Genomic DNA, 26,477 nt, shown 5'->3' with positions numbered 1-26,477 from the left:
GCACCATTTTACATTCCAACCAGCAATGCCAAGTGTTCTGATTTCTCCACATCCTTGCCAACACTTGTTATTTTCTGTTTTGTTTTGTTTTGTTTTATTATAATTGTCATCCTACTTGGTATGAAGTGGTATCTCATTGTGGTTTTAATTTGCATTTCCCTAATGACTAGCGATGTTAAACATCTTTTCATGTGCTTATTGATGGTTCATACATCTTCTCCGGAGAAATATCTATTCACATTCTTTTCTCATTTTTGGATTGGGATGATTGTTTGTTGTTGAGTTGTAGGAGTTCTTTATATTCTCAGAATATGAATCTCTTATCAGATATATGATTTGTAAATATTTTCTCCCATTCAGTGGTTTGTCTTTGCACTCTCTGGATAGTATCCTTTGATACACAAATGTTTTAAATTTCAATGAAGTCTGTAATTTATCATTTTTTTTTCTTTTATTGCCTGTGCTTTTGTGTTGTATCCAAGAAATTATTAACAAATACAATGATGTGAAGCTTTCACTGTTTTTTCTAACAGTTTTATAGTTTTAGCTCATATGTTTAGGTCTTTGATCTATTTGAATTAGTTTTTGTATATAGTGTAAGGTGAGGGTCAAACTTCCTTGTTTTGCATGTAAATATTCAGTTGTCCCAGCATCGTTTATTGAAAAGACTGTCCTTTCCCCTATTGAGTGGTTTTGGCATCCTTGTTGAAAATCAATTAGCCTGTATGTGAGGCTTTAATTCTAGGCTTTCTAGTCTATAGTCAATTCTATTTCTCTGTATGTCTATCTGTACGGTAGTGCTATGCTGTTTGAAGGAAATAGTGGTTTTAATCATATAAAATCTTAATACAATACACTGTTGCTTATGTGCAGGTGTTGCACTGTATTTTATTTATGTTTTAGGAAATTGTTTGGGTTTGGTGTTGACACATCATGTATTATAATTTTTCCCATTTAAAAAAATGGGAACCACACTTCCTTCTGCCCTGTGCTTTCACACAGAATATCTGATTTCTGACACAGATTACTAATGTTAAGCAAGAGATTCTTGTATTTTACTTCTGTCCTTTATTGGTTATCCCACATTTGTAAACAGAAGTACTTAACATGATATCTAAAGTAAATTAAGATTTTTATACTCCTTCTATGCTAAAATGGATATTAGAATATTTTAGCTTAGAATCATGTTCTTCCATCTTTGTTGTTGTTGCCTATATATTTTTAGTCCCATCTTCTAGTTCAGTTCAGTTCAGTTCAGTCACCCAGTTGTGTCTGACTCTTTGCGACCCCATGGACTGCAGCACACCAGGCCTCCATGGCCATCACCAATTCCTGGAGTTTACGCAAACCCATGTGCGTTGAGTCGGTGATACCATCCAACCATCTCATCCTCTGTTGTCCCCTTCTCCTCCCACCTTCAACCTCTCCCAGCATCAGGGTCTTTTCAAATGAGTCAGCTCTTCACATCAGGTGGCCAAAGTTTTGGAGTTTCAGCTTCAACATCAGTCCTTCCAATGAACACCTAGGACTGATCTCCTTTAGGATGGACTGGTTGGATCTCCTTGCAGTTCAAGGGACTCTCAAGAGTCTTCTCCAACACCACAGTTCAAAAGCATTCAGTTCTTTGGTGCTCAGCCTTCTTTATAGTCCAGCCATCACATTCATACATGACTATTGGAAAAACCATAGCCTTGACTAGACAGACCTTTGTTGGCAAACTAATGTCTCTGCTTTTTAATATGCTGTCTAGTTTGGTCATAACTTTCCTTCCAAGGAGTAAGCGTCTTTTAATTTCATGGCTGCGGTCACCATTTGCAGTGATTTTGGAGCCTAGAAAAATAAAGTCAGCCACTGTTTCCATTGTTTCCCCCATCTATTTGCCATGAAGTGATGGGACCAGATGCCATGATCTTAGTTTTCTGAATGTTGAGCTTTAAGCCAACTTTTCCACTCTCCTCTTTCACTTTCATCAAGAGACTCTTTAGTTCTTCTTCACTTTCTGTCATAAGGGTGGTGTCATCTGCATATCTGAGATTATTGATATTTCTCCTGGCAATCTTGATTCCAGCTTGTGCTTCCTCCAGCCCAGCATTTCTCATGATGTACTCTGCATATAAGTTAAATAAGCAGGGTGACAACATACAGCCTTGATGTACTCCTTTTCCTATTTGGAACCAGTCTTTTGTTCCATATCCAGTTCTAACTGTTGCTTCCTGACCTACATACAGGTTTCTCAAGAGGTTAAAGATCCCCTAAGTGTAATTTTTAAAAGTCAGTTTTATTGATAAATTTTTTTAATTTTTATTTATTTTATTATTATTAGCCTTGCCATGCAGTATGTGGGATCTTAGTTCCAGGATCAAGAATAGAATCCATACCCTCTGCAGTGGAAGGGTGGAGTCTTAATCATTGGACCAATAGGGAAGTCTCAGAGATATATTCAGAAATGATAAAATTCACTCATTTCAGTAATGACAGACACATAAAGTTGTATAACCACAGTTCAACCACTCCCCAAAATTTCCTCTGATGTTGGCTGCTCACCATACCTTGAACCACTTTTTTTCTTTTTTTTTTCTTGTTTTTTTAAAAATTTTATTTTATATTGGGTTATAGTTGATTTACAATGTTGTGTTAGTTTCAGGAGTACAACAAAGTAATTCAGTTATACATATACATATATCTATTCTTTTTAAAATTATTTTCCCATTTAAATTATTATAGAATATTGAGAAGAGTTCCCTGTGCTTTACAATGGGTCCTTGTTGGTTATCTATTTTAAATAAAATAGTGTGCATATTGCAACCCCAAACTCCCACCGTTGTTTGTTTTCTTTCACTGTGGGTTTTGCTTTTTTAACAATGTCACATAAATGGAATTATGCAGTATGCACCCTTTTCAATCTTAATTCTTTAAGTTGACATAATGCATTTGCAATTCAGCTGTGTTGTTGGATGTATCAGTAGTTTGTTTCTTTTAGTTACTGAGTAGGGATCCATTGTATAGATGAACCATAGTTTATCTGTTCACCAATTGAGGGCTACTTGGATTGTTTCCACATTGATACTTGTAAATAAGGCTACTCTTAACATTCATATATAGGCTTTTATAAGAATATAAGTTCTCACTTTCTAATGTAAATACCTAGAAGTGAGAATGCATCAGTGCTGCACTCAATATGCCAGCAGATATGGAAAACTCAGTAGTGGCCACCACAGGACTGGAAAATGTCAGTTTTCATTCCAAACCCAAAGAAGGGCAATACAAATAATGTTCAAACTCCCGTACAATTGCACTCATTTTACATGCTAGCGAGGTCATATTCAAAATCCTTCAAGCCAGGCTTCAGGAGTACATGAACCAAGAACTTTCTGGTGTTCAAACTGAATTTATAAAAGGCAGAGGAACCAGATATCAAATTGCCAACATTCATTGGACAAGAGAGAAAGGAAGGGAATTCCGGAAAAATATCTACTTCTGCTTCATTGACTACACAAAAGTCTTTGACTGTATGGATCACAACAAACTGTGGAAAATTCTTAAACAGGTGGGAATACCAGATCACCTTATCTGTCTCCTGAGAAACCTATATGCAGGTCAAGAAGTAACAGTTAGAACCAGACATAAAACAATGGACTGGTTCAAATTGGGAAAGGAATACATCAAGGCTGTATGTTGTCACCCTGCTTATTTAACTTATATGGAAACTACAATATGTGAAATGCTGGGTTGGATGAATCACTAGCTGGAATCAAGATTGCCGGGAGAAATATCAACAACCTCAGATATGCAGATGATACCACGCTAATGGCCGAAAGCAAAGAAGAACTAAAGAGTCTCTAGATGAGGGAAGAAGAGGAGAATGAAAATGCTGGCTTAAAACTCAACATTCAAAAAGCTAAGATCATGACATCTGGCCCCATAATTTCATGGCAAATAGAAGGGAGAAATGTGGAAACTAACAAATTTTATTTTCTAGGGATCCAGTGTCACTGCAGACTCTGACTGCAGCCATGTAATTAAAAGATGCTTGCTCCTTGGAAGGAAAGTTATGACAAACATAGACAGCATATTCAAAAGCAGAGACATCGCTTTCCCAACAAAGGTCAAAGCTTTGGAAGATAGTGAAACTCTGGGAGATGGTGAAAGACAGGGAAACCTGGTGTACTGCAGTCCATGGGATTGCAAAGAGTCAGACAAGACTTAGTGACTGAACAACAGCAAATGACTAATGATGTTGAGCATCTCTTCATGTGTAGTCAAAGCTATGGTTTCTCCAGTAGTCATGTTTGGATGTAAGATTTGGACAATAAAGAAGGCCAAGTGCCAAAGAATTGATGCTTTCTAATTTTGTTGCTGAAGAAAATTCTTGAGAGTCCCTTAGGCAGCAAAGAGATCAAACCAGTCAATCCTAAAGGAAATCAGTTCTGAACATTCATTGGAAGGACTGATGCCGAAGCTCCAATTCTTTGGCCACCTGATGCAAAGAGCCGACTCGTTGGAAAAGACCCTGATGTTGGGAAAGATTGAGAGCAGGAAGAGAAGAGGGTAACAGAGCATGAGATGGTTGGATAGCATCACCAATAAAATAGACATGATTTTGAGCAAACTCTGGGAAATAGTGAAAGACAGGGAAACCTGGTGTGCTGCAGTCCATGGGGTTGCAAAGAGTCAGACAAGACTTAGTGACTGAACAGTAACAAATGACTAATGATGCTGAACATCTTTCATGTTCTTACTTGCATCACTGGTGAACTGGTTGTTCAAATATTTTTTTCATGTTTTCTATTGGACTGTTATCTCGTTATAAAATTTTAAGAGTTCTTTACATATTATGGATACAAATCATTCATTAATGTGTTTTGTGAATAATTCCTCCTAATCTGTGACTCATCTTTTCATTCTCTTAACAATATCTTTTGAAGAGCAAAAGTTCAAAATTTTGATGAAGGCCTATATATCATTTTTTATTTTATGGATCATTTTTATATAGCATCTAAGAAATTTTCTTCTTGGCTGCCACCCCTGACCTCAGATGTGGGGTAGCTCCTCTCGGCCGCGCTTCTGCATTGTCACAGCCACTGCACTATCCAGAGTACATCACGAGAAATGCTGGGCTGGAGGAAGCACAAGCTGGAATCAAGATTGCCATGAGAAATATCAATAACCTCAGATATGCAGATGACACCACCCTTATGGCAGAAAGTGAAGAAGAACTAAAGAGTCTCTTGATGAAGGTGAAAGAGGAGAGTGAAAAAGTTGGCTTAAAGCTCAACATTCAGAAAACTAAGATCATGGCATCCTGTCCCATTACTTCATGGCAAATAGATGGTGAAACAGTGGAAACAGTGGCTGACTTTATTTTTCTAGGCTCCAAAATCACTGCAGATGGTGACTGCAGCCATGAAATTAAAAAATGCTTACTCCTTGGAAAGAGAGTTATGACCAGCCTAGACAGCATATTAAAAAGCTGAGATATTGCTTTGTCAACAAAGGTCTGTCTAGTCAAGGCTATGGTTTTACCAACAGTCACATATGAATGTGAGAGTTGGACTATAAAGAAAACTGAGTGCCGAAAAATTGATGGTTTTGAACTGTGGTGTTGGAGAAGACTCTTGAGAGTCCCTTGGACTGCAAGGAGATCCAACCAGTCCATCCTAAAGGAGATCAGTCCTAGGTGTTCATTGGAAGGACTGATGTTGAAGCTGAAACTCCAATACTTTGGTCACCGCATGCGAAGAGCTGACTCATTGGAAAAGACCCTGATGCTGGGAAAGATTGAGGGCAGGAGGAGAAGGTGATGACAGAGGATGAGATGGCTGGATGGCATCACCTACTCAATGGATATGAGTTTGGGTGTACTCTGGAAGTTGGTGATGGCCATGGAGGCCTGGTGTGCTGTGGTTCATGGGGTCGCAGAGAGTCAAACACGACTGAGTGACTGAACTGAAGAAATTTTTCCTTGATCTAGTTAATAAACATGTTCCTCTATATTTCCTTTAAGAAGCTTTATGGTTTTATTCTTTACATGTAAGCCTGTAATCCATTTTGAGGTTGTTTTTTTTAATTATTTATTTTTGGCTGCACGGGTTGTTCATTGCTGTGCACGGGCTTTCTCTAGTTGCGGAGAGCAGGGGCTACTCTTCACTGTGGTGCTCAGGCTTCTCACTGCCGTGGCTTCTCTTGTTGTGGAGTATGGGCTTTAGGTGTGCAGGCTTCAGTAGTTGTGGCACATGCGCTCAGTAGTTGTGGCTTGCGGTCTCTAGAGGGCTGGCTCAGTAATTGTGTCTCACAGGCTTAGTTGCTCCTCGGCATGTGGGATCTTCCTGGACCAGGGATCAAACCCATGTGACCTGCATTGGCAAGCAGATTCTTAACCACTAGACCACTGGGGAAGCCCTCGAGTTAATTTTTGTTTATGATGACAGTTTCATTTGAGGTTCATCTTTTTCATATGGTTATCCTATTGTTCTGGCACTGTTTATTGAAAAGACTATCTTTTCTCCTTTGATTGGCCTTTGCACCTTTGCAGAAATCAGTTGAATCACATTGAGATACCTCTTCACAACCACTAGGGTGGCTAAAATTAGAGAGATAGTAAGTGTTGATGAGGATGGAGAAATTAGAATCCTCATACATGGGTAGTGAGAATACAAAATGGAAAACAGTTTGGAAGTTTCTCAAAATGTTAAACATTGTAGTACCATATGACCCAGCAATTCCATTCCTCACATAGGAGAACAGTGACTAAGCTACAGCCTTAGATCTTGACACAGGAAGGATATAAGAAGCAGAAGTGATTCCTCCTGGGAAATTCTCGAAGACTAGCAAATGCCATAGAAACATATTCCCACACTGCCTCTAACTTGACCATCTGGAGCTTTCTATACCCTAAATGCACATAGTTTATCTTAATTTGGGGGCAAGTGAGTGTTCTTCATGTGTTCCAAGCTCAAGTCCTTCCTAAGAGAAATGAAAACATATACAGTCACAAAAACTTGTGAGCAAATGTTTATAGTGGCACTATTCATATTTTGGGCATAATAGCCAGAAAGTGGAAACAAACTATCTTTTCTAGTATCTATCTACCAATGACTAGATACATAAAATGTGGTATAGCCATGCAATGGAATAGTATTCGGCCATAAAAAGGAATGAAATAATAATACATGCTACAACCAAATGCACTAATGGTATGCTAAGTGAAAAAAAAAGACATCACAAAAGATCACATATCATGTGACTCCGTTTATATGAAATGTCCAGAATAGGTAAATCTATGGAGAAAAGTAGATTAATGATTGCCTAAGGCTGGAGAAATGGGAGAATGAGGAGTGACTGTTGATGGGTATGGAGTTTCTTTTTGAAACTTTTCAAAGTTTTCATTTTGAGGAGATGAAAATATTCTAAACTTGGATTTTGGTAGTTTGCACAACTTTGTGAATATACTGTCATGGAATTATATATGGGTAAATTTTATGGTATGTGAATTATCTCAATAAAGATACTTAACAAATTGGTCATGTATGTTAGTATCTTTTTCTGGACTCTGTTCTGTTCCATTAATTTGTGCCTGTCCTTTCAACAATACCAGTTTACCTTGACTACTGTAGCTTCATATTAAGGCTTGAAATTAGGTGGTACACGTCTTATAACTTTGTTCTTCTTCTGAAAATTAGTTCCCTTATTTTTCAACATAATTTTTCTCATCAGAATGTTGATGTCTACCAAAAGTCCTGCTGGAACTTTTAAATGGATTGGGTTGAATTTATAGATCTACTTAGGGATAACTGACATCTTAATAATCTTAAGTCTTTTAATCCATGAACAAGGTATATTTTGGTGTTTTCTGTTTTATTTCTTTCATCAATATTTTATAGTTTTCAGCATGTGAATCTTATACAACTTTTGTTAAATTTATACTCATTTCATAGGGGGAGTTTGGTGCTCTTGTAAATGGTACTGTTTACTACATTTCAATTTCTGATTGCTCATTGCTACTATATATATATAAGTACAACTTATCTTTTTATATTGACCATCTATTGAGTTGCCTTGCTAAATTGTTTATCAAGTCTAGTAGTTTTTTAATAGATTTGTTGGGATTTAAATGAACATTGGATCAAAGATGAAATCAAAAGGGAAATTTTTTGTTTTAATATTGGAACAAATGAAAATGGAAATCCAACATACCAAAATTATTAGATGCAGCAAAAGCAGTCCTAAGAAGGAAGTTACAGTGATAAATGACTACATTATAAGTAACAAAAGATCTCTAAACAACCTAACTTTACACCTCAAAAAACTAGAAAAACAAGAACTAGCCCAAAGTTAGCAGAAAGAAGGAGATGACAAAGATCAAAGTAGAAATAAAATAGAGACTCCACAAACACTAGAAAAAAAAAATCAGTGACACTGAGCTGTTTAAAAAAAAAAATAAACAAAATTGACAAACATTAGCTAGACTTACTAAGAGAAAAAACAAGGACTCAAATAAATAAAATTAGAAATGAAAGAGCAGGTATTACAACTAATACTGCAGAAATGTAAAGGCTCATAAGAGACTACTATGAACAATTATTTGTCTACAGATTGAACAATCTGGAAAAAATGGATAAATTCCTAGAAACATACAATCTACCAGGACTGAATAATGAAGAAACAGAAGACCTGAACAGACCAATAGTGAATAAGAAGATTGAATAAGTAATCAAAAATGTTCCAACAAAGAAAATGCCCGGACCAGTTGCCTTTATGGGTTAATTCTACCAAATATTTAAAGAAGAACTAATGCCCATCCTCCTCAAACTCTTCCAAAAAATTTAAAGGGCAGGAAAATTCCCCAACTCATTTTATGAGGACTTTACTCTGATACCAAAGCTAAATAAGGATATTACAAGAGAAGAAAATGGCAGACCAATATCCCTGATGAATATGGATGCAAATATTCTCAACAAAATAAATACTAGCAAACTGAATTCAAAAGTTCATCAAAAGGCTCATACATCATGATGAAGTGGTATTTATCTCTGGGAGATGGCAAAGATGGCTCAATATATGCAAACCAATAAATATACTGTTAATGTAATAAAAGATCAAAACCATATAATCATCTCAGTAGACACTGAAAAAGCATTTGACAGAATTCAGTATCATTGCATGATGAAATCTCTCAACAGATTTTGTATAGAAAAAACATACGTCAACGTAGTAAAAGCCATATGTGACAAATTCATAGCTGACATAATACTCGATGGTGAACGGTTGTAGCAAAAATTAAGGATTCTCAGGTTAACTTTGTAACTCAACAATGACAGTGAGGATCTGACAACTTCCCATCTTTCCTCTCCGCAATCCATGTTTGTAATGTTCTTTATTATGGTCCCAAGATGGCTGCAGCAGACATTGCCATGCCCAGAGAAGAGGAAGAAGGCTTTTCCTCTTATGCAACTCTTTCTACTAGGCAGGAGACTCTTCCCCAGAGTCCCTTTGCCAACTTGCCCTCAGATCCCATTGGCCAGGACTCAGTAACCTGCCTATATCTTCAAGAGAGGCTGCAAAAGTGACTCTGAGCATGCTCCACTCTCTACATTGGGAATTGAGCTCTTCCAGTGGTGAAGAAAGGACAAGTTAGAGTTGGAAATGGTTTCTCAGTAGGCAACATTCCCAAAGACTTCTAGGGGTGTACACCAAGAGAAAAAAAAGTTTGTTACCAACTCCGTCTACCATATTGGCTGAAATTCAGTATTACTTTTATAATTAGAATAAAATAGGGCTTAAAACTCTGAAACAAGAATTCCAACCATTTCACACAGATGAGTTTCCTGCAGACTACCTCTGCTACAGACCATGGTGTGTACCTTGACCTGTGAGTGAAATCAGTCTTTAACTCAAGGGAGCTGAAACTTCCAGATCATTAACTTCTTTTCAAAAAAACCAAAACTTCTATAAGCTTCCTTATAGCTGTTACCTTATGAAGAAGGTGATAATTTACTTTAAAGAAATATTGAGGAGTCAAACTAGTTATTGTTCTCATTTGCAATATAAACTTAACAGCTATAGTTTAATTATGTATAAGATGGACATTTCCAGCAAATGTATTATGTTGAGTTCCCAGGGCTTGGTGACATCACACTGCTTCTCTTCTCTAAATGTCTCTTCTACTTGCCTATGAAAGATAATTCTTATCCCTATAAACAGCCAATGTTGGTTTTTCTCTGAAGTGTCTAATAACCTGTTTTGAATAAAAGGACCAAAGAGCTATATAACTAAAAAAAAACACACTCACACACACCAAAAAAAAAAAAAGATAAATTTTGGTTTACTAATTAAAAAAAAAAAGAATCCCAACTATTTTAACTAACCTCCCAGCCATCCTCCCTAGCAAGAAACCCAACCTATTTAGAAAGCCTAGTTGATTTGAATGTCGTTTAGTGCAACAGGAAAAAAACAAAGAAAGCATTTGTTCTTGATTGCCGTGTGTTGGGTCTTTGTAACACACATTGCCTTTAACCTTCATGATGACCAGTGTGATAGATGCTCGTGTCCTAACTTTACAGATGAGGATACTGAGACTTACAGAATAGAAGTGCCTTGCTTGGGAATTTCCTGGTAGTCTATTCCCTGCCAGACCCAGGGTTTGATCCCTAGTCCAGGAACTGAGATCCTGTGCACTGTGGCAAAAAGAAAACAAAAATGCCTTGCTTGAGGTTACACTGCCTGGAAAGCCAGCCCAGCCAGGACTGCCTGACTCGAAAGTCCATGCATTTTTCTTTGGGGATTCTTTCTCCTCTTTCCCCATCCCAATTACTTGTAAGGATAGATTTGACACTCAAAAATGGAATTTCCCGGACTTCCTCTGGGCCAAAAAAGTCCATCTTGAAGTCAGAAATCGTGATAGTGGGACTCGTTATTAAATAATCCACCAGACAGGTCCTTGATTAGCAACTCTACCTAGAATCTCTCTGGGAATACCATTTAGCTATATTAAATTGAGAGCTTAAGTTAGTCTGAACGAAGAGTTAATACCCTCTCTGATTCAGGCAGCTGTCCTGGGAGCGAGGTCCACTGGGAACTCAGCCTCCTGGTTCAGATTTTCAGCAGATGAGATTCCAGAAGAGCAAACTTTCCCAGAGCATCTTAACTGTTCTTCCTCAGCACTCTACTGGATTGCTCTTTACCATCTGTCTTCCCTAAAGTCTTCCCTAGTGGCTCAGTAAAGAATCTGCCTGCCAGTGTAGGAGACATGGTTTCTAATCCCTGGGTTGGAAAGATCCCCAGAAAAGGGAATGGCAACCCACTCCAGTATTCTTGCCTGGAGAATTCCATGGACAGAGAAGGCTGGTGGACTGCACAGTCCATGACTCACAAAGAGTTAGACTTGACTGAGCGACTGACACTTTGCCTAGAGGACAGTAAATAGAAAAGCTCAAAGATCCATTAATGACTCTCAGACCCTGCACAGTGCCTGACATATAGTAGCACTCTATACAAACTTGGTTAATTAGTTGACTGATTAACAAGTCATTCAAAGTACTAGCGTTCTCCTCCTACCCCACGGGTAGCAATGTAAGTTGGTACATCCACTGTGGAAAAAAGTATGGAGGTTCCTCAGAAAACTGAAAATATGGGATTTCCCTGGTGGTCCACTGATTAAGACTCCCTTTTCCCACTGCAGAAGGAACAGCTTTCATCCCTGGTTGGGGAACTAAGATCCTGTATGCTGCATGGCATGGCCAAAAAAAAAAAAAAAAGAAAGAAAGAAAACTAAAAATAGAATTACCAAAAAAAAAAAAAAAAAAAAAGAATTACTATATGAACTAGCAGTCCCACTCCTGGGCATATAGTCAGACAGAACTACAATTCAGAAAGATACATGCAAAAAAAACCAAAACAAAACAGAAAGATACATGCACTTCTGTGTTCATAGCAGAGATGTGGACTATTCACAATAGTCAACATTCAGAAAACTAAGATCATGGCATCCGGTCCTATCGCTTCATGGCAAATTGACGGGGAAACAGTAGAAACAGTGGCTGACTTTATTTTTCTGGGCTCCAAAATCACTTCAGATGGTGATTGCAGCCATGAAATTAAAAGACACTTACTCCTTGGAAGGAAAGTCATGACCAACCTAGCTAGCATATTAAAAAGCAGAGATATTACTTTGTCAACAAATGTCCATCTAGTCAAGGCTATGGTTTTTCCAGTGGTCATGTATGGATGTGAGAGTTGAACTACAAAGAAAACTGAGCACCCAAGAATTGATGCTTTTGAACTGTGGTGTTGGAGAAGACTCTTGAGAGTCCCTTGGACTGCAAGGAGATCCAGCCAGTCCATCCTAAAGGAGATCAGTCCTGGGTGTTCATTGGAAGGACTGATGTTGAAGCTGAAACTCCAATACCTGGCCACCTGATGCGAAGAGCTGACTCATTGGAAAAGACCCTGATGCTGGGGGAGATTGAGGGCAGGAGGAGAAGGGGACAACAGAGGATGAAATGGCTGGATGGCGTCACCTACTCAATGGACATGGGTTTGGGTGGACTCTGGGAGTTGGTGATGGACAGGGAGGTCTCGTGTGCTGCGGTTCAAAGGGTCACAAAGAGTTAGACATGACTGAGTGACTGAACTGAACTGAAGACATGGAAACAACATAATGTCCATCGACTGATGAATGGATAAAGAAGCTGTGGTCCATACATACAATGGAATATATGTGTATATATAACTGAATCCTGCTGCTGCTGCTGCTAAGTCACGTCAGTCGCGTCCGACTCTGTGCAACCCCATAGACGGCAGTCAACCAGACTCCACAGTCCCTGGGATTCTCCAGGCAAGAACACTGGAGTTGGTTGCCAGTTCCTTCTCCAACGCACTAAAGTGAAAAGTGAAAGTGAAGTTGCTCAGTTGTGTCTGACTCAGCAACCCCATGGACTGCAGCCTACCAGGCTCCTCCATCCATGGAATTTTCCAGGCAAGAGTACTGGAGTGGGTTGCCATTGCCTTCTCCGAATGGAATACTACTCAGGCATAAAAAAGAAGAAAATAATGCCATTTGCAGCAACATGGATACAACTATAGATCATCATAGTATGTGAAGTAATTCAGAAGGAGAAAGACAAATACCATATATATCATTTATATGTGGAATCTACAATAAAACACAAATGAACTTATCTACAAAACAGACTCACAAACAGAACAGATTGTGTTTTGTAGTGTAGGAGAGGGATGGAGTAGGAATTTGGGGTTGGCACATGCAAACTACTACATATAAAAAGGATAAATAGCAAGATCCTCCTGTATAGCACAGGGAACTATTTCAATATTCTGTGATAAACCATAATGGAAAAGAATATAAAAAAGAAAATTTAATAGTATATATGAAGTAGTTCCATTATTTGTAAGTGAATCAATGTAAAGCAGAAATTAACACTAAGATTGTAAGATTGACACGACCCCTACTACTCTGCTCTAACTTCCTTTACCTGGGTACTCATAGTCAACTAGTTCTCAATCTGAGTTGTCTTTCTACTCTGAACAGACTACAAGACCCTAAACAAGAGTCTTCCAAGTTGGTGACCTTATAACTGCAACAGTTCCAAGGCGAGAAATCTGAAACAGGGGGCATCCTCCTTTGCACCCTCTTAGAGGTCTATCATCAAGGCACTGACCCAGAATTCAACGTCTCTTTTGCAGTCAATTGGGACACTGGGAGAATGTCCTTGAAAGTTTCTCAAATCCTTCCACACTGTCTCGAATGATCCCACACTTAACCTTGAAGGATGATCCCTATCTGGGCCCCTCCCAGTGTTGATGGGACTCTAATGGGTTTTCTGGTAAACTGCTGCCAGTTATTTCCTTTAAAAGCCAAGGGGAAACTAACTTGGAAATTAATGTCAAACCATATCAGATTTTTGTAGATGCCTGGAATGCACTCTCTAAACTTCACTTGCTCTGGAGCCTGAAGATGGGCTGCTGGGAAAACTGGCAGAAAACTGAGGAAGGTGAAGATCAGTGTCAGCTTCCTTGAATCTCTGTAGCGCCTGGGTGAGGAAGGAAGGCACAGTGCTCTTGTGAATTTGGTTTTGGGGTACCAATTGGTTATCAATCCTTTCTTTCTTAGGGACAGTTATTGTTTTCTTGTCTGTTTAGTTTTGTGTCCTTAGATCTTGGTTCAGGTTTCTGCCTGCCTGGGGCATGCAGGTTGTCATCACTCACACTTATAGGTTGGGGGCCCCAAAATTAGACTGCACCAAAAAATGTGATCTTACTGACTGTTGCCAAGGGGCTTGACAAATGTCACCTGCCATACGAATAAACAAAGGATGTTGTTGTTCAGTCGCTCAGTCCTGTCCGACTCTTTGTGACCCCATGGACTGCAGCACACCAGGCATCCCTGTCCTTCACAATCTCCAGAGTTTACTAAAACTCATGTCCATTGAGTCGGTGATGCCATCCTACAATCTCATCCTCTGTCTTTCCCTTCTCTTCCTGCCTTCAATCTTGCCCAGCATCAGGATCTTTTCCAATGAGTCAGTTCTTCACATCAGGTGGCCAAAGTATTGGAGTTTCAGCTTCAGCATCAGTCCTTCCAATGAATATTCAGGACTGATTTCCTTTATTTATTTATTTATTTATTTATTTTAATGAGGATAACTGGCTTTGTTTTATTTTATTTTGTAGTGGATTTTGTCATACAGTGACATGAGTCAGCCATGGATTTACAAGTATTCCCCATCCCGATCCTCCCTCCCACCTCCCTCTCTACCCAATCCCTCTGGGTCTTCCCAGTGCACCAGACCCAAGCACCTGTCTCATGCATCCAACCTGGGCTGGTGATCTGTTTCACTGTAGATAATATACATGTTTCGATGCTGTTCTCTCAAAACATCCCACCCTCGCCTTCTCCCATAGAGTGCAAAAGTCTGTTTTGTATATCTGTGTCTCTTTTTCTGTTTTGCATATAGGGTTATCATACCATCTTTCTAAATTCCATATATATGTGTTAGTATGCTGTAATGTTCTTTATCTTTCTGGCTTACTTCACTCTGTATAACGGGCTTCAGTTTCATCCATCTCATTAGAACTGATTCAAATGAATTCTTTTTAATGGCTGAGTAATATTCCATGGTGTATATGTACCACAGCTTCCTTACCCATTCGTCTGCTGATGGACATCTAGGTTGTTTCCATGTCCTGGATATTATAAACAGTGCTGTGATGAACATTGGGGTGCACATGTCTCTTTCAGATCTGGTATCTTCGGTGTGTATGCCCAGAAGTGGTATTGCTGGGTCATATGGCAGTTCTATTTCCAGTTTTTTAAGAAATCTCCACACTGTTCTCCATAGCGGCTGTACTAGTTTGCATTCCCACCAACAGTGTAAGAGGGTTCCCTTTTCTACACACCCTCTCCAGCATTTCTTGCTTGTAGACTTTTGGATAGCAGCCATCCTGACAGGCGTGTAATGGTACCTCATTGTGGTTTTGATTTGCATTTCTCTGATGATGAGTGATGTTGAGCATCTTTTCATGTGTTTGTTAGCCATCTGCATGTCTTCTTTGGAGAAATGTCTGTTTAGTTCTTTGGCCCATTTTTTGACTGGGTCATTTATTTTTCTGGAATTGAGCTGCAGGAGTCGCTTATATATTTTTGAGATTAATCCTTTGTCTGTTGCTTCGTTTGCTATTATTTTCTCCCAATCTGAGGGCTGTCTTTTCACCTTGCTTATCGTTTCCTTTGTTGTGCAAAAGCTTTTAAGTTTCCTTAGGTCCCATTTGTTTATTTTTGCTTTTATTTCCAATGTTCTGGGAGGTGGGTCATAGAGGATCCTGCTGTGATTTATGTCGGAGAGTGTTTTGCCTATGTTCTCCTCTAGGACTTTTATAGTTTCTGGTCTTACATTTAGATCTTTAATCCATTTTGAGTTTATTTTTGTGTATGGTGTTAGAAAGTGTTCTAGTTTCATTCTTTTACAGGTGGTTGACCAGTTTTCCCAGCACCACTTGTTAAAGAGGTTTTCTTTTTTCCACTGTATATCCTTGCCTCCTTTGTCGAAGTTAAGTTGTCCATAGGCTCGTGGATTTATCTCTGGGCTTTCTATTCTGTTCGATTGATCTATATTTCTGTCTTTGTGCCAGTACCATACTGTCTTGATGACTGTGGCTTTGTAGTATAGTCTGAAGTCAGGCAGGTTGATTCCTCCAGTTCCTTTCTCTTTCTCAAGATTACTTTGGCTATTCGAGGTTTTTTGTATTTCCATACAAATTGAGAAATTATTTGTTCTAGTTCTGTGAAAAATACCGTTGGTAGCTTAATAGGGATTGCATTGAATCTATAGATTGCTATGGGTAGAATAGCCATTTTGACAACATTGATTCTTCCAATCCATGAACACGGTATGTTTCTCCATCTGTTTGTGTCCTCTTTGAATTCTTTCATCAGTGTTTTATAGTTCTCTATGTATAGGTCTTTTGTTTCCTTAGGTAGATATACTCCTAAGTATTTTATTCTTTTTGTTGCAATGGTGAATGCAATTTCTCTTTCTGTTTTCTCATTGTTAGTGTATAGGAATGCAAGGGATTTCTGTGTGTTTATTTTAAATCCTGCAACTTTACTATATTCATTGATTAGCTCTAGTAATTTTCTGGTAGAATCCTTAGGGTTTTCTAAGTAGAGGATCATGTCATCTGCAAACAGCGAGAGTTTCACTTCTTCTTTTCCTATCAGGATTCCTTTTGCTTCTTTTTCTGCTCTGATTGCTGTGGCCAAAACTTCCAAAACTATGTTGCATTGTAGTGGTGAGAGTGGGCACCCTTGTCTTGTTCCTGATTTCAGGGGAAATGCTTTCAATTTTTCACCATTGAGGGTAATGCTTGCTGTGGGTTTGTCATATATAGCTTTTATTATGTTGAGGTATGTTCCTTCTATTCCTGCTTTCTGGAGAGTTTTAATCATAAATGCGTGTTGAATTTTGTCAAAGGCTTTCTCTGCATCTATTGAGATAATCATATGGATTTTATCTTTCAATTTATTAATGTGGTGTATTACATTGATTGATTTGTGGATATTAAAGAATCCTTGCATTCCTGGAATAAAGCCCACTTGGTCATGGTGTATGATTTTTTTTTTTTTAATATGTTGTTGGATTCTGTTTGCTAGAATTTTGTTAAGGATTTTTATATCTATGTTCATCAGTGATACTGGCCTGTAGTTTTCTTTTTTTGTGGCATCTTTGTCTGGTTTTGGAATGAGGGTGATGGTGGCCTCATAGAATGAGTTTGGAAGTTTACCTTCTTCTGCAATTTCTGGAAGAGTTTGAGTAAGATAGGTGTTAGCTCTTCTCTAACTTTTTGGTAGAATTCATCTGTGAAGCCATCTGGTCCTGGACTTTTGTTTGCTGGAAGATTTCTGATTACAGGTTCGATTTCCTTGCTTGTGATGGGTCTGTTAAGATCTGTTTCTTCCTGGTTCAGTTTTGGAAAGTTATACTTTTCTAAGAATTTGTCCATCTCTTCCAAGTTGTCCATTTTATTGGCATAGAGCTGCTGGTAGTAATCTTTTATGATCCTTTGTATTTCAGTGTTGTCTGTTGTGATCTCTCCATTTTCATTTCTAATTTTGTTAATTTGGTTCTTCTTCCTTTGTTTCTTAATGAGTCTTGCTAATGGTTTGTCAATTTTGTTTATTTTTTCAAAAAACCAGCTTTTAGCTTTGTTGATTTTTGCTATGGTCTCTTTAGTTTCTTTTGCATTTATTTCTGCCCTAATTGTTAAGATTTCTTTCCTTCTACTAACCCTGGGTTCTTCATTTCTTCCTTCTCCAGTTGCTTTAGGTGTAGAGTTAGGTTATTTTTTTTACTTTTTCCTTGTTTCTTGAGGTAAGCCTGTAATGCTATGAACCTTCCCTTTAGCACTGCTTTTACAGTGTCCCATAGGTTTGGGGTTCTTGTGTTTTCATTTTCATTCATTTCTATGCATATTTTGATTTCTTTTTTGATTTCTTCTATGATTTGTTGGTTATTCAGAAGCGTGCTATTTAGCCTCCATATGTTTGAGTTTTTAACAAGTTTTTTCCTATAATTGAGATCTAATTTTACTGCACTGTGGTCAGAAAAGATGACTGGAATGATTTCAATTTTTTTTAATTTACCAAGACTAGATTTACGGCCCAGGATGTGATCTATTCTGGAGAAGGTTCCGTGTGCACCTGAGAAAAAGGTGAAGTTGATTCTTTTGGGGTGAAATGTCCTATAGATATGAATTAGGTCTAGCTGGTGCATTGTGTCATTTAAAGTTTGTGTTTCCTTGTTAATTTTTTTTTTTTTTGCAAGTGAAAATTTTATTTGGAGGTAATACATATTCAGGACCAAAGACTACTGGAGAAAATAGAGGCAGAAAAATAATTCTTTATCACTTGATTATTTTCTCAAATAACAAAATGCAAAGGATAAAGTATCACTTTTACAAACTGTTGATTTCTAGACTGTCATTTCAGAGGTATGTAACATGCTTACTAGAGAATGAGGAACTCACTGGAAATTTTCAGTTGATTGGATGGAGACTTCTCGACACATTAATGTATGCGGAGACTAACTCTTGGGATTCAGACACTCTAATGGCATTTTTTCACAGTGCTCAGTCTTATAGAATACATTTATATTTGTTGCAAAACAAAGATTTTTCCATTTCTGCCAAATCCTTGTTAATTTTCTGTTTAGTTGATCTATCCATAGTTGTGAGTGGGGTATTCAAGTCTCCCACTATTAATGTGTTATTATTAATTTCCTCTTTCATACTCGTTAGCGTTTGCCTTACATATTGTGGTGCTCCTATGTTGGGTGCATATATATTTTTAATTGTTATATCTTCTTCTTGGATTGATCCTTTGATCATTATGTAGTGTCCTTCTTTGTCTCTTTTCACAGCCTTTATTTGAAAGTCTATTTTATCTGATATGAGCATTGCAACTCCTGCTTTCTTTTGGTCTCCGTTTGCGTGAAATATTTTTTTCCAGCCCTTCACTTTTAGTGTGTATGTGTCCCTTGTTTTGAGGTGGGTCTCTTGTAGACAGCATATATAGGGGTCTTGTTTTTGTATCCATTCAGCCAGTCTTTGTCTTTTGGTTAGAGCACTCAACCCATTTACATTTAAGGTAATTGTTGATAGGTGTGGTCCCGTTGCCATCTACTTTGTTGTTTTGGGTTCACATTTATACAACCTTTCTGTGTTTCCTGTCTAGAGAAGCTCCTTTAGCATTTGTTGAAGAGCTGGTTTGGTGGTGCTGAATTCTCTCAGCTTTTGCTTGTCTGTAAAGCTTTTAAATTCTCCTTCATATCTGAATGAGATCCTTGCTGGGTACAGTAATCTAGGTTGTAGGTTATTCTCTTTCATTACTTTCAGTATGTCCTGCCATTCCCTTCTGGCCTGGAGGGTTGCTATTGATAGATCAGCTGTTATCCTTATGGGAATCCCTTTGTGTGTTATTTGTTGTTTCTCCCTTGCTGCTTTTAATATTTGCTCTTTATGTTCGATCTTTGTTAATTTGATTAATATGTGTCTTGGGGTGTTTCGCCTTGGGTTTATCCTGTTTGGGACTCTCTGGGTTTCCTGCACTTGGGTGGCTATTTCCTTCCCCATTTTAGGGAAGTTTTCAGCTATTATCTCCTCGAGTATTTTCTCGTGGCCTTTCTTTTTGTCTTCTTCTTCTGGGACTCCTATGATTCAAATGTTGGGGCATTTCACACTGTCCCACAGGTCCCTGAGGTTGTCCTCATTTCTTTTGAGTCTTTTTTCTTTTTTCCTCTCTGCTTCATTTATTTCCACCATTTTATCTTCTACCTCACTTACCCTATCTTCTGTCTCTGTTATTCTACTCTTGTTTCCCTCCAGAGTGTTTTTTATCTCATTTATTGCATTATTCATTTTTAATTGACTCTTTTTTATTTCTTCTAGGTCTTTATTAAACATTTCTTGCATCTTCTCAATCTTTGTCTCCAGGCTATTTATCTGTAACTCCATTTTGTTTTCAAGATTTTGGATCATCTTTATTATCACTATTCTAAATTCTTTTTCAGGTAGATTCCCTATCTCCTCCTCTTGTGTTTGACTTGGTGGGTATTTTTCATGCTCCTTTACCTGTTGGGTATTTCTCTGCCTTTTCATCTTGTTTAGATTGCTGTGTCTGGAGTGGACTTTCTGTATTCTGGAGGTCTGTGGTTCCTTTTTATTGTGGAGGTTTCACCCAGTGGGTGGGGTTGGACGATTGGCTTGTCAAGGTTTCCTGGTTAGGGAAGCTTGTGTCGGTGTTCTGTTGCGTGGAACTGAATTTCTTCTCTCTGGAGTGCAATGGAGTGCCAAGTAATGAGTTTTGAGATGGGTCTATGTGATAGGTGTGACTTTGGGCAGCCTGTAAGTTGACGCTCAGGGTTATGTTCCTGCATTGCTGGAGAATTTGCATGGCATGTCTTGCTCTGAAACTTACTGGCTCTTGGGTGGTGGTTGGTTTCAGTGTAGGTATGGAGGCTTTTGGATGGTCTCTTATTACTAATGTTCCATGTAGTCAGGAGGTTTCTGGTGTTCTCAGGTTTTGGGCTTAAGCCTCCTGCCTCTGGATTTCAGTTTTATTCTTCCAGTAGTCTCAAGGCTTCTCCAACTATACAGCACTGATAATAAAACTTCTAGGTAATGGTGAAAAGATTCTCTGCTGTGAGGGACACCCGGAGAGGTTCACAGAGTTACATGAAAAAGAGGAGAGGGAGGAGGGAGATAGAGATGAGCAGGAGGAGGAAAAGGGGGACTCAAGAGGAGAGAGACAGATCTACGCAGTTGACTGTTCCCAAAGTGTTCTCCATAGTCCAGACACCCACAAAGATTCACAGAATTGGATTGGGAAGAGAACAGGAAAGGAGGAAATAGAGGTGTTCTGAGGTACAAAACGGAGAGTCAACAGTGGGAGACAGTAATCAACATACTCCTGAATAAAAATGGGAACTGAACATTGGATTCTTAAATGGCCAAAATTTATATCACATACTGAAAAGCAAAGATTAAAAATCTAGAGTAGAGGTTAGACTCTTAAAAATACAATATTAAAAACAAAAACACAAAAAATTTTCAAAATATGTATGAAGATCGGTTTAAAATAGGACTTCTCTTTTTTTTTTTGCAAGGTTATAGTGGAATGAAAATGAAAATTAAGGAGTAGTAGAGGAGTAATAGAGGACTTTATAAGAAACTAAGAGAAAAAGAAAAGAAGAGAAAAAAACAGGAAAAAAAATTTTTTTCCTAATTAAAGAAAATCATAAAAATATATGAAAATGAAAGTTAAGTATTAATGGAGGAGTAATAGGGAATTTTAAAAGAAAATAAAAGAGGAAAAAATAAAAAAGAAAAGAAAAGAAAAAAATTTTTTTAATTAAAAAAAAAAAGGTAAAAATATATCTAGGAATTTCTCTGGAGCTGTTGCGGTCAGTGTGGGTTCGGTTCAGTTTCAGATAGCTCCTCGTTCCAGCTTACACTTCTCGATATCTATAGGCCCCTCCGGTGTAGTCGGTGTTACCTACAGGGATTTTAATCTGTTGCACCGGTCCTTTCTGAAGCGGTTCCCTTTGTTTATTTGGCTTCTGTTTGCCGGTCTCTTCAGAGTCTAATTTCTGCCCTGACACAGGCGGGCAGAGGTGGTCTCTTGTTCAGGTTCGCTAGTTCCGTCGCGCTGCGGGGAGGGGCTGGTGCTGCTTTCCCCGTCTACGCTGCTCAGGCTCCCGGCTGCTCTATATGGAGCGTGCCCTGCGCTGCGCACAGATCCAGTTTTCGGGTACTCCACAAAAGCGCGGACTCGGTTGCGCCTGCGTTTTGTGCCTTCCCCGGCAGAGCAGCTCAGGCAGCCAGGAACTTGAGGGGCGCACTCTCCCCGGTACGGTGCGCCCTCTCCCCTCTGCGGCCCCAGCCTCAGTTTCCGCAGTGCCTGTCCGGTGTGAGCGGCTTGTGTTTAGCCGCGACCCTCCCAGAGGATGTCGACCATCCAGAATCTCAGGAAGTCTTTGGTTAGAAACTGGAGGCCCATTTGCAGTGCGGTAGGGAATGCCGTCCTTGGGGCCGAGTTTGCCCCTTTCCCCTCTCCCCTGCCTCCCGCCTCTGGCAGGCTGGGCCGGTCCACAGCCTGCGAGCTCTTCTCTGGACTTGCTAAGACCCTTTGTTCTTCGAACGGCGGGCAGTGTGTTCGGGCCGGTTAATTTTCTCTCTCTCTTTTGCTGTCCCACAGTTTAAGTTGGTATCTCACAAAGGCTCCCTCCGATTGCCCTCAGGGCACTCAGGCCCGGTCCGTACCCTAAGCAATGCCGCCAGCTCCTCTCCGTTCCGCCCCCACTTGCTGGTGGCGGATGAGGGCGTCTGGGGTACTTTTCTGCTGGGAGTTGCTTTTAGGCAAGTAATCTGTGGGTTTTATTTATTTTTCCTCCCAGTTAGGTTGGCCTCCGAGATTTGAAAACTTCCCCAAACCCGCCAGTGCGAGGGTTTCCTGGTTTTTGGAAACTTCCTCTATTAAGACTCCCTTCCCGGGACGGGTCTCCATCCGCAGCTCTTTTGTCTCTCTTTTTATCTTTTATCTTTTGTCCTACCTCCTTTTGAAGACAATGGGTTGCTTTTCTGGGCGCCTGATGTCCTCAGCTAGCGATCAGAAGTTGTTTTGTGAAGTTTGCTCTGTGTTGAATTGTTCTTTCGATGAATTTGTAGGGGAGAAAGTGGTCTCCCCGTCCTATTCCTCTGCCATCTTGGCGCCTCCTGATTTCCTTTAGTATGGACTGGTTTGATCTCCTTGCTGTCCAAGGGACTTTCAAGAGTCTTTTCCAACACTACAATGAAAAAGCATCAGTTCTTCCACGTTCAGCTTTCTTTGTAGTCCAATTCTCACATCCATACATTACTCCTGGAAAAATCATAGCCCTGACTAAATGGACCTTTCTTTTTTTTTTTTTTTTTAATGGACCTTTGTTGGCAAAGTGATGTCTCTGTTTTTAAATATGGTGTCTATGTTTGTCATAGCTTTTCTTCCAAGAAGTAAGCATCTTTTAATTTCATGGCTGCAGTCACCTTCCACAGTGATTTTGGAGCCCTTTCTCTTTGCTTGGGCTCCAAGGGATGTAGCTGCCATCAAGCCAGCAGCCAAGGTAGCCACCCCCACTGTGTACCCTGACATGAGTCAGGATGGAGAAAAGTAGCATCCTGGTCCTACATAGTTAAGGTGCAAATCAGAGGAATGACTTCAATGAACCCACACTCTTGCATCTTCCATGTATAGAAAATAACTAAATTCATTAACTGGAGATATATGGCTTTCTTTAATTAACAGATGTTCACACTACCTGGTTTTTGTTACAAAACTCCTATATATCCTGGCTCCTCCCTTACCTCTCTGGAGCAGCCCCTCACAGCTGAGAGGCTATCTTTCAGACTTGAGTCCTCAGAAAGTCCACTGAATAAATCATAATTCTCAACTTTTAGGTTGTGCATTTTTTCAGTCAACACCAGCTCTCAAGGGGATTATCTAAGTCTTTGGCTACCTTTGGGGGTGGCTCTGGAACTTGGGAGAGGTAGTATCTTTTGCACTCTCTCCGGGCATTCCTCTTGCATCCATGGGGTTGTTCAACACTACCAGGAATACTTACTCTTTTTCCCAAATGAAGCCTAACAAGATATTTGAAAGGATTTTTTTTTTTTTTAAAGTAGCTCTATGGTTAGAAGTTGGCCAGATTGGAAGCTCATATGTAGAGTTGGTTAGGAGCTTCTTTTTAGGCCCTCTCCCCTAAGGAAACCATGTATCCAGTGGGGTGGGGGGGGGACAAACAGCTCTGAATTTAAAACATAGGAATCTCTTGATTATATGAACATCTTATCCCTGATATAAAGAAGCAAATAAAGTAGTTGGGTGGGTGTGTCAGCCTGTGATGTCATTCAGGTTGCAACCCAAGTCTTGGAGGAATTGAAGACAACTGTCCTTTATTTTGCTTCCCAGGTGCTGCTAGTAGTAAAGAACCTGCCTGCAATGCAGGAGTTCAATCCTGAGTTGGGAAGATCCCCTGGAGGAGGGCCTGGCAACCCACTCCAGTATTCTTGCTTAGAGAATCCCATGGATAGAGGGTCACAAAGAGTCAGACACAACTGAAGCAACTTAGCACGCACATCGTTTATTTATAACAAGGACAAAAAGCCTCACCCATCCTTTTTACCAATCCCCAAACCTGCCCTATTCATTGGAGGAACTTACATTCTTTCTCCTTGTCTTTGAGATTTAAATGTTGTAACTGCTCTTCTCTAGGTAATTAAATTTGTAAATTTGCCAATCCACAAAATACTGGTATAACAGAGTGCTTGAAATGCAAACTTCAAGGAGGAAATTCTTATCAGAAAGAGAAAAAAAGGGAAAGGCTATTTGGAAGCTAGACAAACGAAAAGTCTTTAGAGTTTTTCTCATAAATACTACTAAAGGCATCTGAACAGGTCAGCTTAACTTATTTCATCTGTTCGAAACATAATTTGAATCTGCACCTGTTTCTTGGTAAAATTTTAAACAGAAGCTTGCTTCTGTTCTGTGTGTATATATTTATATGTGTATTACTGGTGTGTGATAATTTTTCTACCTTCCGATGGTATTTCCAAAATTTGTTTGTAAAGAGTTCTATTTAATTGGGTCTTTCCTTGTAGCTCAGATGGTAAACAATCTACAATGCAGGAGACTTGAGTTTGATCCCTGGGTTAGGAAGATCCCCTGGAGAAGGGAATGGCAACCCACTCCAGTATTCTTGCCTGGAGAATCCCATGGACAGGCCCCAGTCCGTGGGGTTGCAAAGAGTAGGACACAACTGAGCGACTGTCACTTCACTTCACTTCTATTTAATTGGCTTAAAGAAATTAAATATTTATATAAATAAAATATATTCTCAGAAATATAGAAACTAATTCAAGTATTTCTCAAGGTCACATGACCTAGGGTAATCCTGACGGGGGAAGCTAGTTTAAATTTGCTGTTTTATTTAAAACAGGCATGTATTTAGAGTTATTCACAATAAATACAACTCAGACATACAACTTTTATTCTACATAGGATTACTAAAAGTCAAATAAGTGCCTGTCACCCGTTACAGATTTTGTTAGCCGAAAAGATAACCAAAGGTAATGGTCAGTTTAATGTTTCATGAAATTTTCATGAATAATCCAAATATAATTGTTAAAAACAAGAAAATTATAATTGGCCTCCAACTAATAAAATAAAATTAAAAAAAAAAAAGAAAATTAAATAGATGTAAGTAAAAGCTTACAAATGAACTTTTTCTTTTCTCTTTTTTTCTTTTTTGGCTGCGCAGCTCCACTTACAGGATTTAGTTTCCCGATCAAGGATTGAACCTCAGCCAGGGCAATGAAAGAGTCCTAACAACTAGACTGCCAGGGAAGTCCCTACAAATGAACTTTTCAACAATAATTACACTTTATGGTAGGTTTGGCATCTTTGGTGGTTCAATGGTAAAGAATTTTCCAGCCATTGCAGGAGATGTGGGTTTGATCTCTGGGTATGGAAGTGTCCCTGAAGAAGGGAATGGCAACCCACTCCAGTATTCTTGCTTGGGAAGTCCCGTGGACAGAGTACCCTGCAAGGCTATAGTCCATAAGGTCACAAAAGAGTTGGACACGACTTAGTGGCTAAACCACAATGGTGTGTGTATTTAAAAACAGTTTCCAAAATCTTTTTGACAACTTGAAACCCTGAAGCTATACTGAGAGAAGTTAAATGATAGATATTCACTGACTATCTAGATCATTTCCAAATATGATAAAATACTGAAACATTAACTTCTGAACATAGGTTTATCCACTTTGGCTTCCTTTACAGAGGAACTAAAGATATTTGGTTCAGTTAATAAATGTGTTTTGTGCCACAATGAAAAATTTACTATGAGGAAGAATAAACTTCCAGAAATTGTGAAATGTATTTATAAGTTTACCAGTCCACAAAATACTAATGTAACAGATTGCTTACTTCTTAGTTTTCAATAGGAATTAAGAATGCTAAAACATATACATAATTAAAATTACTGGAAATAATATAAGGAACATCTTTATAAAAGGAAAGTAGTCTGGAAAGCAAAGATTTTGTGTGTTACCAAAATAATTTACTGTACTTAATGTTGTCTTAATCTTAAGGAAACTCTGAATATTTTTTTCAATGAAAAATTTTATTAGGCTAAAATAAAATCAGACATGAAGCCCATTGCTTATTGAACCAAACCAGCACTGTCTTACCAGCTACAAGAGGGCTTTTCCATTTGATTTTTATTTTTGCAATTTGCCTGACAATTCAATGAAGTTATCAAAATAAAAAGTAACTTTTCTTTATCAAACCACAAAAAAATTCATTATCTTATTCTATAATGTAATTGGAACTTAACACCATCCACCCCCCTTTTGCCAATTGTACAATAAAT

This window comes from Muntiacus reevesi, chromosome 4, assembly GCF_963930625.1.
Source record: "Muntiacus reevesi chromosome 4, mMunRee1.1, whole genome shotgun sequence".
NCBI lineage: Eukaryota > Metazoa > Chordata > Mammalia > Artiodactyla > Cervidae > Muntiacus > Muntiacus reevesi.
Note: the sequence above shows the minus strand (reverse complement) of the source record.